Genomic DNA, 12,604 nt, shown 5'->3' on the forward strand with positions numbered 1-12,604 from the left:
GACGCAAGTTTTGTCGACAGTATCTGTCGACAAAACTTCCGTCGACAAAACACGGTAGTCTAGACGTACCCTATTTGTTGTTTTTAAGTTTTAACAACCTATAAACAGCCTTGTTTGCCCCTGTAACCCCAAACAGTGGCTGGTCCTAGGAAGATATGTGACCATATCACCTGGTACTGGAATTCATTTTGAACCTGATGTTTTCCCATAGGAAAGGGCATGCCATGGAAAAGATTCTTTCTCTCAGGGAGTCTATTTAAGCAATGGGAAACTCTCAGCACTTAGTCTTCAGCTGTCCTTTGAAACTGCCCAGCACACCCTAAGAGGGTACTTGAAAAACTCTGAAAGGCTGGAGACTCAAGTCAGAGTAAAAGTTTGTCTTTGATTTTAAGCTTACATCGGACATAATAGCTGTTTAGGGTGAAAATTTGCATGTAAGAAGTTTCTTAGTGAAATTAGAACTAGCTATGCGTTTTCTATTAATTTTAATTTAGTAACTTACTTTGACCTATTTTCACTTATAAAAGTTTCAGAGGGGTAGCCATGTTAGTCTGTCAATTTAAAAACAACTTTTATAAAAGAAGTAATCCTGTGGCACCTTAGAGACTAATACAAATATATGTATAGTTTTCACTTCTGTTTACTATCAGGCCCAGTATAAATAATTGTAAACTGGGGAAGCAACCACTGTGCATAAAACTTGTACACAAAGATGGATATATTTGACGTTTTGACCCCTTTTGGGGGTTGGTTTCCTGGGTCCTGAGCCCTTAGAACTGCATTTTCCCAGAGCTAAAGTGATTAAGTGTCTGCATTGCTATTCAGTGGTGGTAACCCCTGACCCTGTGCGTTGTCTGGTGGAGACCAGAAGATCAGGGTGGTGGGGAACCCTAGAGACCAAGAAGGTGGGTGTCAATGGCATGATCAGTACAATCTCAAGGGGATTTATGTGACCTCCCATTTACTACCACAGTATATAAAGTGAGAAATGTGATCTGAGCATAGGTAAGGGAGACAGGAATTCCTGAGATTTAATCTCAACAACAACACTGAATTCTCTATGATCGGGTAAATCAGTTAAAAATCTCTTCGTTTTTGTATATAACACTCGGGGACAAGTTTAGCTTACATCACAGTCATACAGAAAATTAAGTGATGTTTGTAAATCCCTCTGAAGATGGAAAGATAAAGGTAAAGATCATTAAAACTTCACTTGATTCTTACAGTTCAAGAAATTACTTTAACTATTTTAAAGCGCTTAGCTAAGTGTTGTCTCTGCAATTTTAAAACACACACACACACACACACACACACACACACACACACACACACGTCTAATAAAATCCAACATGTTAATGTTATATAATTCATAAATGAATAATATTCACCAAGAATATCATAATCATCTCAATCTCATTCTTTCAAAATATCTCCCTCTCCCCTCCCCCCCAAAAAAGGATTGGAATGCTTCAAGAATTAATAAACCTCAGTTGCACAGGAGCAAATTCAGAGTCCAGAACCTCTTGTGGAAAATGTCCAGGCAGGCAAACTTTCAATTCTAAAGTGATGGGAGTGGGTATGCTTGAAAGCCTCTAATGATTGAACATGCCACAGTATCACATAGAGGGGAGAGGTGATCTCTCATCCAGTCAGGACTAAGTGATATAGCATTTAAAGATAAAAAACAATAGGTTAAAATCCACTGCAGAAGTTAATGGAAAGCAAGTACAGAATACCGAGCATGGTCAGAAATGAGGCTGGTGTATGAACTCCTTGCCTACTGACAGCCACTCCTTGTACTAATTTCATATTCTGAATGGTCTTGAATGTTCTCAAGAAGGTAGCTCCAGAAGGTGTTCTTTGTAATAAGGGGAGAACTACATGGTTATAGTGGCAAGGGTTGCATCAGAAAGAAAAGATCAAAGTCTTCTTGCCAGAGTTCAAACATTTTTCTATCCATGAGTTGTGTCTGATTTTAATGGCATACTGACAGATGAGAAAAAAAAGAAAGAGTAATTTTACTCTTCTAATCAATAACCTGTAATGTACATTTTAAAACAATCTTTCAGCCTGCTGACATTGTACTATGCCATTAACAGCTTTGATAACCCTATGAAGACTAAAAAAAGAGGACGCTTCTCACAGTAAGGATTCACAGGCCACTGATTGCCTAAATATTTGCTCTTTTTCTTTAGCAGACATCAGTTACAATTTTTACTCCATATCTAAGCAGTTATCTGTGCAATAAAGAGTTCATTGTCTCTTCAGGTCACTTTGGGAGTTCTGATTCTTAGAACAAATTGTTTTTATTACATGGAGTAAAAACTAGTTATTAACCCTCTTAGTGGAAATAGAAAATAGGAATGATTTTATTAGTACAAGATAATGTTTGTACTCTTCTCACTAATAGAACCGATGCACCATAAAAGGTTAATGGCTTGGCACTGGGAATGTATACCACAGATAAACGTAATTGCATTTCAGGCAAAAAAATCAGTTATGTGAAATAGAAGGATGATATGTGAATTTCATATTGCCCTTTGTTTTACAGATCTGATTGCTAAGCTGTAGTTTTGGCATGAATTCAGATGTTGTTCTTGGTGGTACTACCTTGCCCACATCTGTGCATTCCACCTGTGATACCATCACAATATTTTTTATCACAGCTGGCTTCTAGTTCCCTAATATTACATCTGCTGAAGGAGCAGCATTTTCTTTGTCTTTGATTTTTACCGTCTCTTTTTTTCTTACCTGTGTATACCCATGAACCAGTTTTTTCTTTTACAGAGTTTTGCTAATTTCCTTTGTCTCTGTTTATATTTTGATCATTTCATGTTTTTCTTTTTTGCTCTTAATGTCTCTGTGTTGTTATTGTCTTTAGAGATATAAAGTAAGAGATAAACCTAACACGCACTTCAAGATTCTCTGAGTGTAGCTCAATTTTGGGACTCAAGAAACCTAAATTCAGTTCTCAGTTCTACAACAGATTTATTTACTGAACTTAAGGAAGTAATTTCACATCTCTCTACCACCAACTATAAAATGGGGACAGTAGTACTTTGGCATTTTCCCCCCTCCATAGACCGTAGGTTTACTATGCTTATGCCTAAACACAACAAGGGTCCTTGATCATAGATGCACTACTAAATAAGAAATAAAATTTCCATTACAAGATACCATGGTGGTAGGCATGTTAAACATTAGTACAAAGGAAAATACATGGTTATTTACAGCCTCTTCCCAACTTACAAACTGGTTACGGACCAAGCAATTGGTCGTAACTCAGTTCGTTCGTAAGTTGGACCCCATAGAGTTACACGTGACAGCCTTGTTTGTAAGCGTGGATTGTGTTCATAACTCGGGGTCTGCCATTTACAACAGCTTCGGTCGTAACTGCGAATGTTCATAAGTCGACCGTTTGCAACTCAGGGACCAGCTGTATATATTATGTTTTTTGTGATAGTTACAGTTGGTATTAAAAAAAACTCAGAGAATACCTTCATATTCTGTCATCTCTTTACTCCCCCCCTCATCTCCCTCATTCTTCTACTGCTCTTTCTCCAGCTATTTGATTGCTGGCACTGAAATATAAACACATATACATGCCCAGCCAACCAGAATTTCAACTTCAGGTTTTCATTGATATTAATGTTCTAATGAAAATGTTGGCCAAAGTGTTACTTTTAGAAAATATAAAACAAAAACAATGTTTGAAAATAAAATTATTAGCCCAGCTGTGGCTTTTCACTGGGCTTACAATAGCAAAATGACTTTCCACTCGTACTCTCACATCCAGGCAGTGCTAGTTAAAAGCCGTTAATAATTTCACATTAGCATTGTCAGAAACTGCTGCCACTGCTGAGTTTCTGATGTAAATATTTTTAGAAACCTGTATTTTAAAAACTTGTTTCCTAAAACCAGCATTTACTTTCAACATTAGCAAAAGCCAGCAATTATATTTCTAATCAGTTTGGCAGCTAAAAGAGGAGTTAAAAGCCACTGACTGACAGGCATTTCACTGAACCTTTCTAAACAGCATTTTCCACTCTAAAATCTATTTCTGTTTTGAGCTGCCAATTAAACAATTGGTGCACATGAATCTAAGCTAACATTGATATAACAAAGAGGTTTGACTGACAAGTTCAGATATGTCTAACTGTGATTTCACTTCTACACATAAGACAAGGTTTTTAAATAACACTGACAGCTCAAAGTACAATTCTCAAATTCTGCTATCTATATTTCATATAATTAATTATAAAATCCGTTAGCTTATTTTCTCTAACTGCATTTGTTCTTATGTCAACCATTGCATTTTTTATTTTTTCCCTAACATAGATTAGTGAGGTAATACTATTATTAACTTTGTCACTTAGAATTTGCAAGGATATATGGTGGGAGGAGAGGAGAGTTTAATTGCTCTTCAGTGTTTTACACTTGCTCTTATTTTCCTTTACTTTTGCTGATCCTTTACCTTCTATTCTCAATACAGTATTTGTTGGTCTTTTTCTTAAAAAAATATTTGTTTGAATTAATGATAATATATGACCTTAATGACAGTAATAAAAGTGTAAAGTGAAATATTTAGTGTTTATCCTGAAATTCACAATATACAGTGTATGGTCACCACATGACACCTTATTGGGATGCTTTAAAAATGAGATGGCATGTGAAAGCTATCATATAATGAGTTTCACAATGCCATCATGCTGCTGAATACATTTCATTAACATCTCTTTTTTGCCTAATAAATAAGAATTTTCTTGAAAAAAATCAACATTTAACACATGCGTCGGAAAAAAATCTTTTTAACAGTGAAGTATACTTGACAATACAATTGTATCTCCAAGGAATTCAAAATTATATTTAAGACTATACGAGGAAAATATATTGTAGGAAGCAAACTTGTGCTACTCTATTTTTGTGTCTCATCTGACTAAGCTATTGCTGCTCAATGCCTTACCTTTATGCAAATATTCAGGCATAAATGAGGAGTTGATATTGAAGTTAAAGAGAGAGAAAGATGAGATAATGTTGGTATATTGAGAGAAGCAACTGGAAATATCGTAAGGATTATAAAACAGGCACAGGCACCAACTTCTCATCTTGGCAGAGGTTGCTCAACTCCCCATCTCCCCCCACCCCAACCAACCGCACTCTAGGCCTTGCCCCCCACTCCACTCCTTCCCTCAAGCCTCCACCCTTGCCCTACCTCTTCCCTCAAGCCTCCACCCTTGCCCACACCTCTTCCGCCACCACCCCTCCTAGCACACTCCATCCTCCCCCTCCCTCCCAGAACTTGAATGCCACAAATCAGCTGTTTGTAGCACTCCAGAAGTACTGGGAGGGAAAAGGAGGAGTTGGTAAGCACAGGGCAGCTGGCTCAGGAGAGGTGCAGGGGGAGGGGACTGAAAGTAGCAGCTTGGTACCAGTGGATGCTCCGCAACCACTAATTTTTGCCCATGTATACTCCAGCCCTGGACCATCCATGGAATTGGCACCTATGTCTCCTAGGATTCAAAATATGGAGATACTTTTTCCCTTGGAGGATTATACAGATCCAATATTGAGAAAGGCTTTTTCTCATCTTCGTATGACCCCTTCCTTTTTAATGCTTGCTACTATAATTGTGCACTTCAGTCACCTCAAGATTAGAACTGTGATTTTCAATGCCACAGTGTTGGGCTGCTGAGGTGATTTTCCCACCACAAGGATTTTAAATTGTATTATATTATGGTCACTATTTCCAAGCGATCCAGTTATATTTACCTCGAACCATATCCTGCATTCCACTTAGGACTAAATCAAGAATAGCCTCTCCCCCTTGTGGGTTGCAGAACCAGCTGCTCCAAGAAGCAGTCATTTAAGGTACCAAGACATTTTATCTCTGCATCCTGTCCGGAGGTGAAATGTACCCAGTCAATATGTAGATAGTTGAAATCCCCCACTATTATCGAGTTTTTTAATTTGATAGCCTCTCTAATCTCCGTTAGCATTTCATTGTCACTATCACTGTCCTGATCAAGCGGTCAATAATATATCCCTACTGCTATATTCTTATTATTGGAGCATGGAATTACTATCCACAGAGATTCTATTAAACATTTTGGCTCATTTAAGATTTTTACTTCATTTGATTCTACATTTTCTTTCACGTATAGTGGCACTCCCCAACCAGCATGACCTGTTCTGTCCTGGTATGACTGTGTCCCATTGATTATCTTCATTCCACCAAATTTCTGTGATGCCTATATCAATATCCTCCTTTAAAACTAGGCACTTTAGTTCACCCATTTTACTATTTCGACTTCTAGTAATCTTCTATAAAAGATTGGATATTTTGAAAAGCCCAAATAGCATTCATGTTTGAGCAAGGCCAAACACAAAGGGCCTAACACCAAAAGATAAGCCCCTCTCTATACTGGCTTTTATATACCTATTCTTGTACATACCAAGCAGTCCTATGAATTTCTATGAATTGAGAAACGATAACAAAATGCAGATATTGGATATTTATGTACGGTTATATAAATATGTTTTCATTCACATTTTGGTAGAATGTTGCTATTTAAGGGAATCATTAACTTAGGCTGGAATTTAAAAAATGCATGTTTAAAACTAGATTTGGATTTTAGAAAGGGGATTAACGAACTATGAATTGTAAGAGCTAAAAATCTGCTTATTTTTTATTTTGTGGAAAATATGAATAAATTTGACAATTAAATCATTTAAAATATTCATTAGTCAATAATTAATGTTTTATGACAGATATGCAGTAATTGAAAGACCTCATTATCCTTAGCATTTATCATTTAAACACAAGACCCAAATGCAAGATGTCACAATTATCCTGTGTTTAACGTGGAGCCAAACCTCTTAAGAGAAAACTGAGCCCTCTCCAGCCTGATTAAAAATGGGGTAGCAAGACTATGAAACTGATATAAGCAAGACTTAATAGTTAAGAAGAAGAACAAAAACCCAGAAAAGAGTGTCTAGTTTTTTATGTGAAAAGTGAGAGATGAGAATCAGTTCCTCAGGTCATTTACATTGATGTAAGGACATATGATTGGGGATGGGGCACATGACTTAAAATGAGAGGCCGAGGAAACTGGGCTTATTTAGACTACAGAAGACCAAATGAGGGCGAGGGGGGCTTTAATAACAGCCTTCAACTATCTGGACAGTGGTTCCAAAGATGGAACTAGGCTATTCTCAGTGGTGGCAGATGACAGAACTAGAAGCAGTGGTCTCAAGTTGCAGTGGGAAATTTCTGGATTGGATATTAGGGGGGAATTTTACCAGGAGGGTGGTGAAGCATTAGAATTAGGGAAGTGGTGGAAACGCCATACTTGGATGTTCCTAGGGACAGTCTTGACAAAGTCCTGGTTGGGATGATTTACTTAGGGTTGATCCTGCTTTGAGTAGGGATTGGAGTAGATGACCTACAGAGGTTTCTTTCAACCCTAATGTTATGTGATTCTAGTAACGTTGGTCTAGTTCTGTGTGTCAGTGGAGCTATATTGTTTAACAGCAGCTTACCCTAAATATTTTATGCTGTAAATTTAACTGTAAAATTCTGCTGTAGAATATATGATCTGTGCTTTCCCCTCTTAACATTTCTTATTTTCAATGTGTGTATATTTGACTTTGTAAATGTATTTATTTATGAAAACTTATTTAAACACATTGTCTACTTTAGTTTGTGAGATCCAATTAATATCTAGCATTATCCATTGTGCAGAGCTTGTGTGTGTGTGTGTGTGTGTGTGTATGTTTATACATGGGTCACTAGGGTTTTTGTCTTGAGACCCCTGCTTTCCACTGAAAAAAACGGGGAGGCGATTGAGATCAAGGGGTTTATTCATTCATTCAGTTGATAATGAGAATCAAATCCCACAAAGTACGAGGAGATTTGTGTGATATACTGCATATTTTCAACTTGTTTCTCTCTACAGACCTGAGAAAGCTCACCACCTTCTAGCCTTCAATCTCAGACAGGCAAAAGATCACCAGTGCCATGTAACATACTTATATCTTTATTAAAGGGTTACAGTATAAAGTAATGAGTATCTAAAATACAAAGAAAAATTTTATATTGATGTTGTGTAACAATACACTGTGAGAATAGGAATAGACAGGATATTTAAAACCTACCCTGAAGCATAAACCTACAAAGTTTCAGCGCACCTTATTTTAAAGTGAAAGAGCACATATCACACCTGACCTTGTCACCTTACAGGTAAAACTCAAGACACAAGTACTTAGCCTATCTTCTCCTACAAAGATGGCTGCTTCTGAAACAGAGAAGTAGGGCCAAGTTCAATGGTTATAGGTCACCATGCTAGGATCATCAAGAATGCAGAACTTTAGTAAGGACATTTTTAGGAAACCCTATATTGCCCATCTCTTTCTACACACTAAATGTGAAGGGATAAGTTGTCATCATTTAAACACCCTACGGGTGTTGTTGAACCATGGCCTGAAGACCCATGGGAGCTCGACCCATTACACACTAATTATAGAAGATATACATCCAGCCTCCAATTCTCATCTCACCTGTTCCTGTACTCTTCTGCCTTTTATACCTGGCTGTGGCCAAATCAGATTGCCATTTTCCCTCATAACATTTAAAAATCTACTTATTCCTCTGTTCTGAAGGCAACATCATTGATCCATGCCTTACACTTTTCCCCTCCTGGCTTATTACTGTTGTGTCTACTTTTCATTACTTCCATCCAAAATCATTCCTCTTGCCTTCAGCTTAACCACATCACTTCCCTCTGGCTTCATCTACACTACAGCGTTATTTCAAATTTCGAAATAAGATATTTTGAAATAACGCGTCTACACACAAAATGCATTTTGAAACAGCATTTGGCTATTTCAAAATAGCGTGTCCACACTGAGTGGATGCTGAATCACATTTAAAGCCAGCCGGAACCATGTACAGCAGGGTATCAGGTCAGGAGTTACCTTGTGTGGCTGCTGCCTGAAGCTATCTGAGTCCTGTGCTAAAAGGGACCCTCCCCCCCCCCAGGCAGCCAGTTCTCAGCTTTCCCTGCTTGCTTGCCTGCCTACCTTGATGAGGGACAGCAAAGCATTTTATATGTCTGCGTGCTCTGGTTGCCTTCACTTGGGACACCACGGCATTCTGCAACATGGAGCCAGAGCTGCCCCTGGGTACCCTGGTGCTTCTCTTGGATGTGAGCCTTGCTGCATGTTCTGCAGGCTGCCATCTGGGAGGTCCATGGGGTGGCTGTTAGCATCCAGGAGGCCCACATCCACAGGAGAGCTTCCACCCTGAGGAGCACTAAGAACCTCTCTGGTCTGCCCCATTGGGGGCTCGTGCCTCATTCCTCCCTCATGTCCTTCCACTTATCTCTCCCTAGCCCCCCTTCCTAAAGTCAAATATAATACATGTATTTTCATGAACACAAACTCTCTTTATTTAACAAAACTGGGGAGGAGGAGGAATGAAGCTCTGGTGCAACTGAGGAAAGGAGGCAGGAGAGGGGAGAAGAGAGGGTGGGAGAGGGGAGGAGGAAACCTGGGAGGAGGGATCTGGAAGGGGGAAGAAGGGGAAGGGGAAGCTCAGGGATGGGGGTCTCGCCGGACCAACTTGATTTTCATGCAAACCTGCTCCTGGGTTCGCAAGTGGCCTTTGGTGGCCAGGCTGGCAGCTATCCTGTCACAGATGGCCGTGTTTCTCCATCTAGTGCGGAGATCATGGATGTTGGGGGCATCCCCCCCAAACCTGAATAGGTCCATGATCTCCACCTTGGACCAGGAAGGCACCTGCCTTCTCCAGGCCCCATCAGGCTCCTGGGAGCTGGCAGACTGCTCCTGGGGAGCGGTGGAGGGCTGACTGCCAGTGGCTTACTGGCTCATGTTTTGGGGCCACTGGGTCAGGGGCAGTGACTGCTGGCTCTGGGTTGGCAGGCTTAGAACTGCCCACAGGAACTGTAGCCAGAGTCTACCCCTTTAAGGGCTCTGGGGAGGGAAAGGCGTGTTCTTGGTTGAGGCCAGAGTGGCCACCAGGGCACCCTGGGAAGGGCTGGAGGTCCCCTATTTTGAAATAAGTGTCTACACAGCACTTATTTCGAAATAGCAATTTTGAAATTGGCATTATTGCTCATGGAATGAGGTTTATAAATTTTGAAATAAGCCCTCCTCTATTTCAATTTAATTTCAAAATAGCGGTTGGCTTGTGTAGATGCTAGGAAAGTTATTTCGAAATAACAGCTGTTATTTCGAAGTAACTTTGATGTGTAGACATACCCTCTTTGACTGCGTTCCCTGGTTCCTCACTACGTTGTGCACCGAGTCTTTTTCTCACTTTTAATGCCCTACAATGTACTGGTCCTGACCACATCTGATCTCCTCTCCTATTGTATTCCTTCATGCTTTTTCCAATCTCTCCCAACAACACCTCTCTCATCTCCTCTTACAAATATTCCGGTACCTTTGTTCATGCTTGTGGTGCCTGACACCTGTTCACAAAAGCACCTTCTCCATTTCCTTCTAACCCCTCCTAAAACTCATCTCTGTAGTCTTACCTATGAGGAGACCAAGGGGAGTCGATCTACATAGCAACTCACACGTCAAGTGTTTTGGTCAACACTTTTTATTGTAATTTTATTATTGTCCTTTATTATTTACCTTTGACCGCCCTTTCTTATTCCACATTTATGACTTCATCCTGCAAGGAACGCCAACAATATGGATCTGTGTCCTCAGACAGAACCTCAGTCAATTTATGTCGTCTCTTTGTGGGTGCAGGGTGTCCTCCCTCCAAGCTCACTGCAGCCTTAGTCTGGGATTTCATAGCCTAGTTCTGACCCTCTCTTGCAGTTGCGTGTTATATTTGGATTGTACACATGGAATATGAATAGCATTTACTTGTTTCTATGAACTGTGAAGGACCTAGCACATTTTAGCAAGGTAATTAATAAGAATAATCTAATGACCCATTTTATTATTAATCAAATTAAAGCCACTGATTTAGTTATCAGAGGGGTAGCCTTGTTAGTCTGAATCTGCAAAAGCAGTGAGGAGTCCTGTGGCACTGTATAGACTAGCAGAAGTGTTGGAGCATAAGCTTTCGTGGGCAAAGACCCACTTCGTCAGATGCATGTCTGATTAAGTTAAGAGATCCAACAGAAGCTTTTCAGTTAAACTTTACTTGGTGCTGTCTCTTTTCTTCTTTTATAAGATACAGCAATGCCGCAATAAATGTTGGTGAAAGTATAAGAACTCCCAAGTAATCACAGATTGCAGCCCTACAAATCTAAACTGCAAGAAGTAGCCTCAGGCTGGCAATTGTTGTTACCACAGCTCTGGTTGAATTAGCTATAATTTGACCCTAAAGCACCTGCCCACCCAAAGCATAAAAAAGAATAAATGACAATACTTATTTCAATGGTATTTGCAGAGACAACACACATCAAGCATCCATAGTGAAAGAAATAAAAAGCATAAAAACTTTGAATTACAAATAAAAACCTAGAAAACCTTTCTGATCCTTTTTGAAAGTGAAACTGTATAATGTCAAGGTTTAGAAGCTCCAGGAAAAAAACAAAAACAAACAATATCTATTATAAATGATCAAAAAGAAAACTGCCACTTTAGCCTTAGAAAGGGCCTTCATAAAAAATACATACAACAGCTTTGTTTTTTGTAAAATCTGCTGTCATTATATTTATGTGTGTACTTCATCATAAGTACTTCATCATAAGGCATGTTATCACCATCACACAAACACAATGGAAAGAATTCGGATCACAAAGATTTAAAAGATTCTTCCCAAGCTCATTTAGAATAAGGATAATTCATCAATTCTAAATTTCTCTGGTGATTTGTATCCTTGGTTAGTGTATATCCACACGACTCAGGGCAGCAAGCCTCCCACCCTGGAATCACAGAACAGCTAGTCGAGCTCCCGCTACCACTCTAAAACTAGTTCCATAGAAAGCACTTTAAAGATTCACTACTTGCTGGGGTTTGAACTCTGAAGCTTAGGAAAAGGGATGGGCTTCAGAGCCCCACCTCCAGACAGGGCTGCAACTTCACAGCATGGCCATTTTCAGAGCACCAATACAGGCCCTGTTATGCTCAGTGTGTCAATCCAGGCTAGTAGGCTGACCACCACAATCTGTGTATTCACGTCCTTAAGACTAACTACTAGAATAAAGGCTTCAGAATAAAGCCAAGTATATTTAACTACAGCTTGTTATTTTCTGTTGGCCAAAGGATATAACAAACCTTTTATGAAACAATATTATTTTACTCTATGGCAGGAGCGGGGAACATAGGCGTGCACACAGGGTGTGCCGGGTGTGCCCAGGCACACCCTAATGTCTCAGGCTGGCTAGCCTGAGCCATTTTTGCGCCCTGGGCCCCACCTGGTTCAGCAGCACCACGCAGCCCAGCGGCATGGGGCGGCACCCCTGAGGTGCCCAGGAATGCTACCGCCCAGCACTGCAGCACCACGCGGAATCCCTGAGGTGCCCAGGAGCAACGCCGCCCAGCATGGCAATATGGCACAGTGCCCTTAAGGCACCCGGGGGTGCCCCTGCCCAGCCCGACAGCAAGGCGCAGCACCCTT

The 12,604-nt window shown here is 40.1% G+C and overlaps 1 protein-coding gene across 6 annotated transcripts in view; it reads right to left on the minus strand.

Moving 5' to 3' along the window:
- CADM2 (cell adhesion molecule 2) overlaps positions 1-12,604 on the minus strand; it is a 1,018,160-nt gene that overhangs the window by 227,190 nt on the left and 778,366 nt on the right. The window lies entirely within an intron of this gene.

The sequence above is a fragment of the Pelodiscus sinensis genome, chromosome 1 (genome assembly GCF_052426305.1).
Source record: "Pelodiscus sinensis isolate ZL-2025 chromosome 1, ASM5242630v1, whole genome shotgun sequence".
NCBI lineage: Eukaryota > Metazoa > Chordata > Testudines > Trionychidae > Pelodiscus > Pelodiscus sinensis.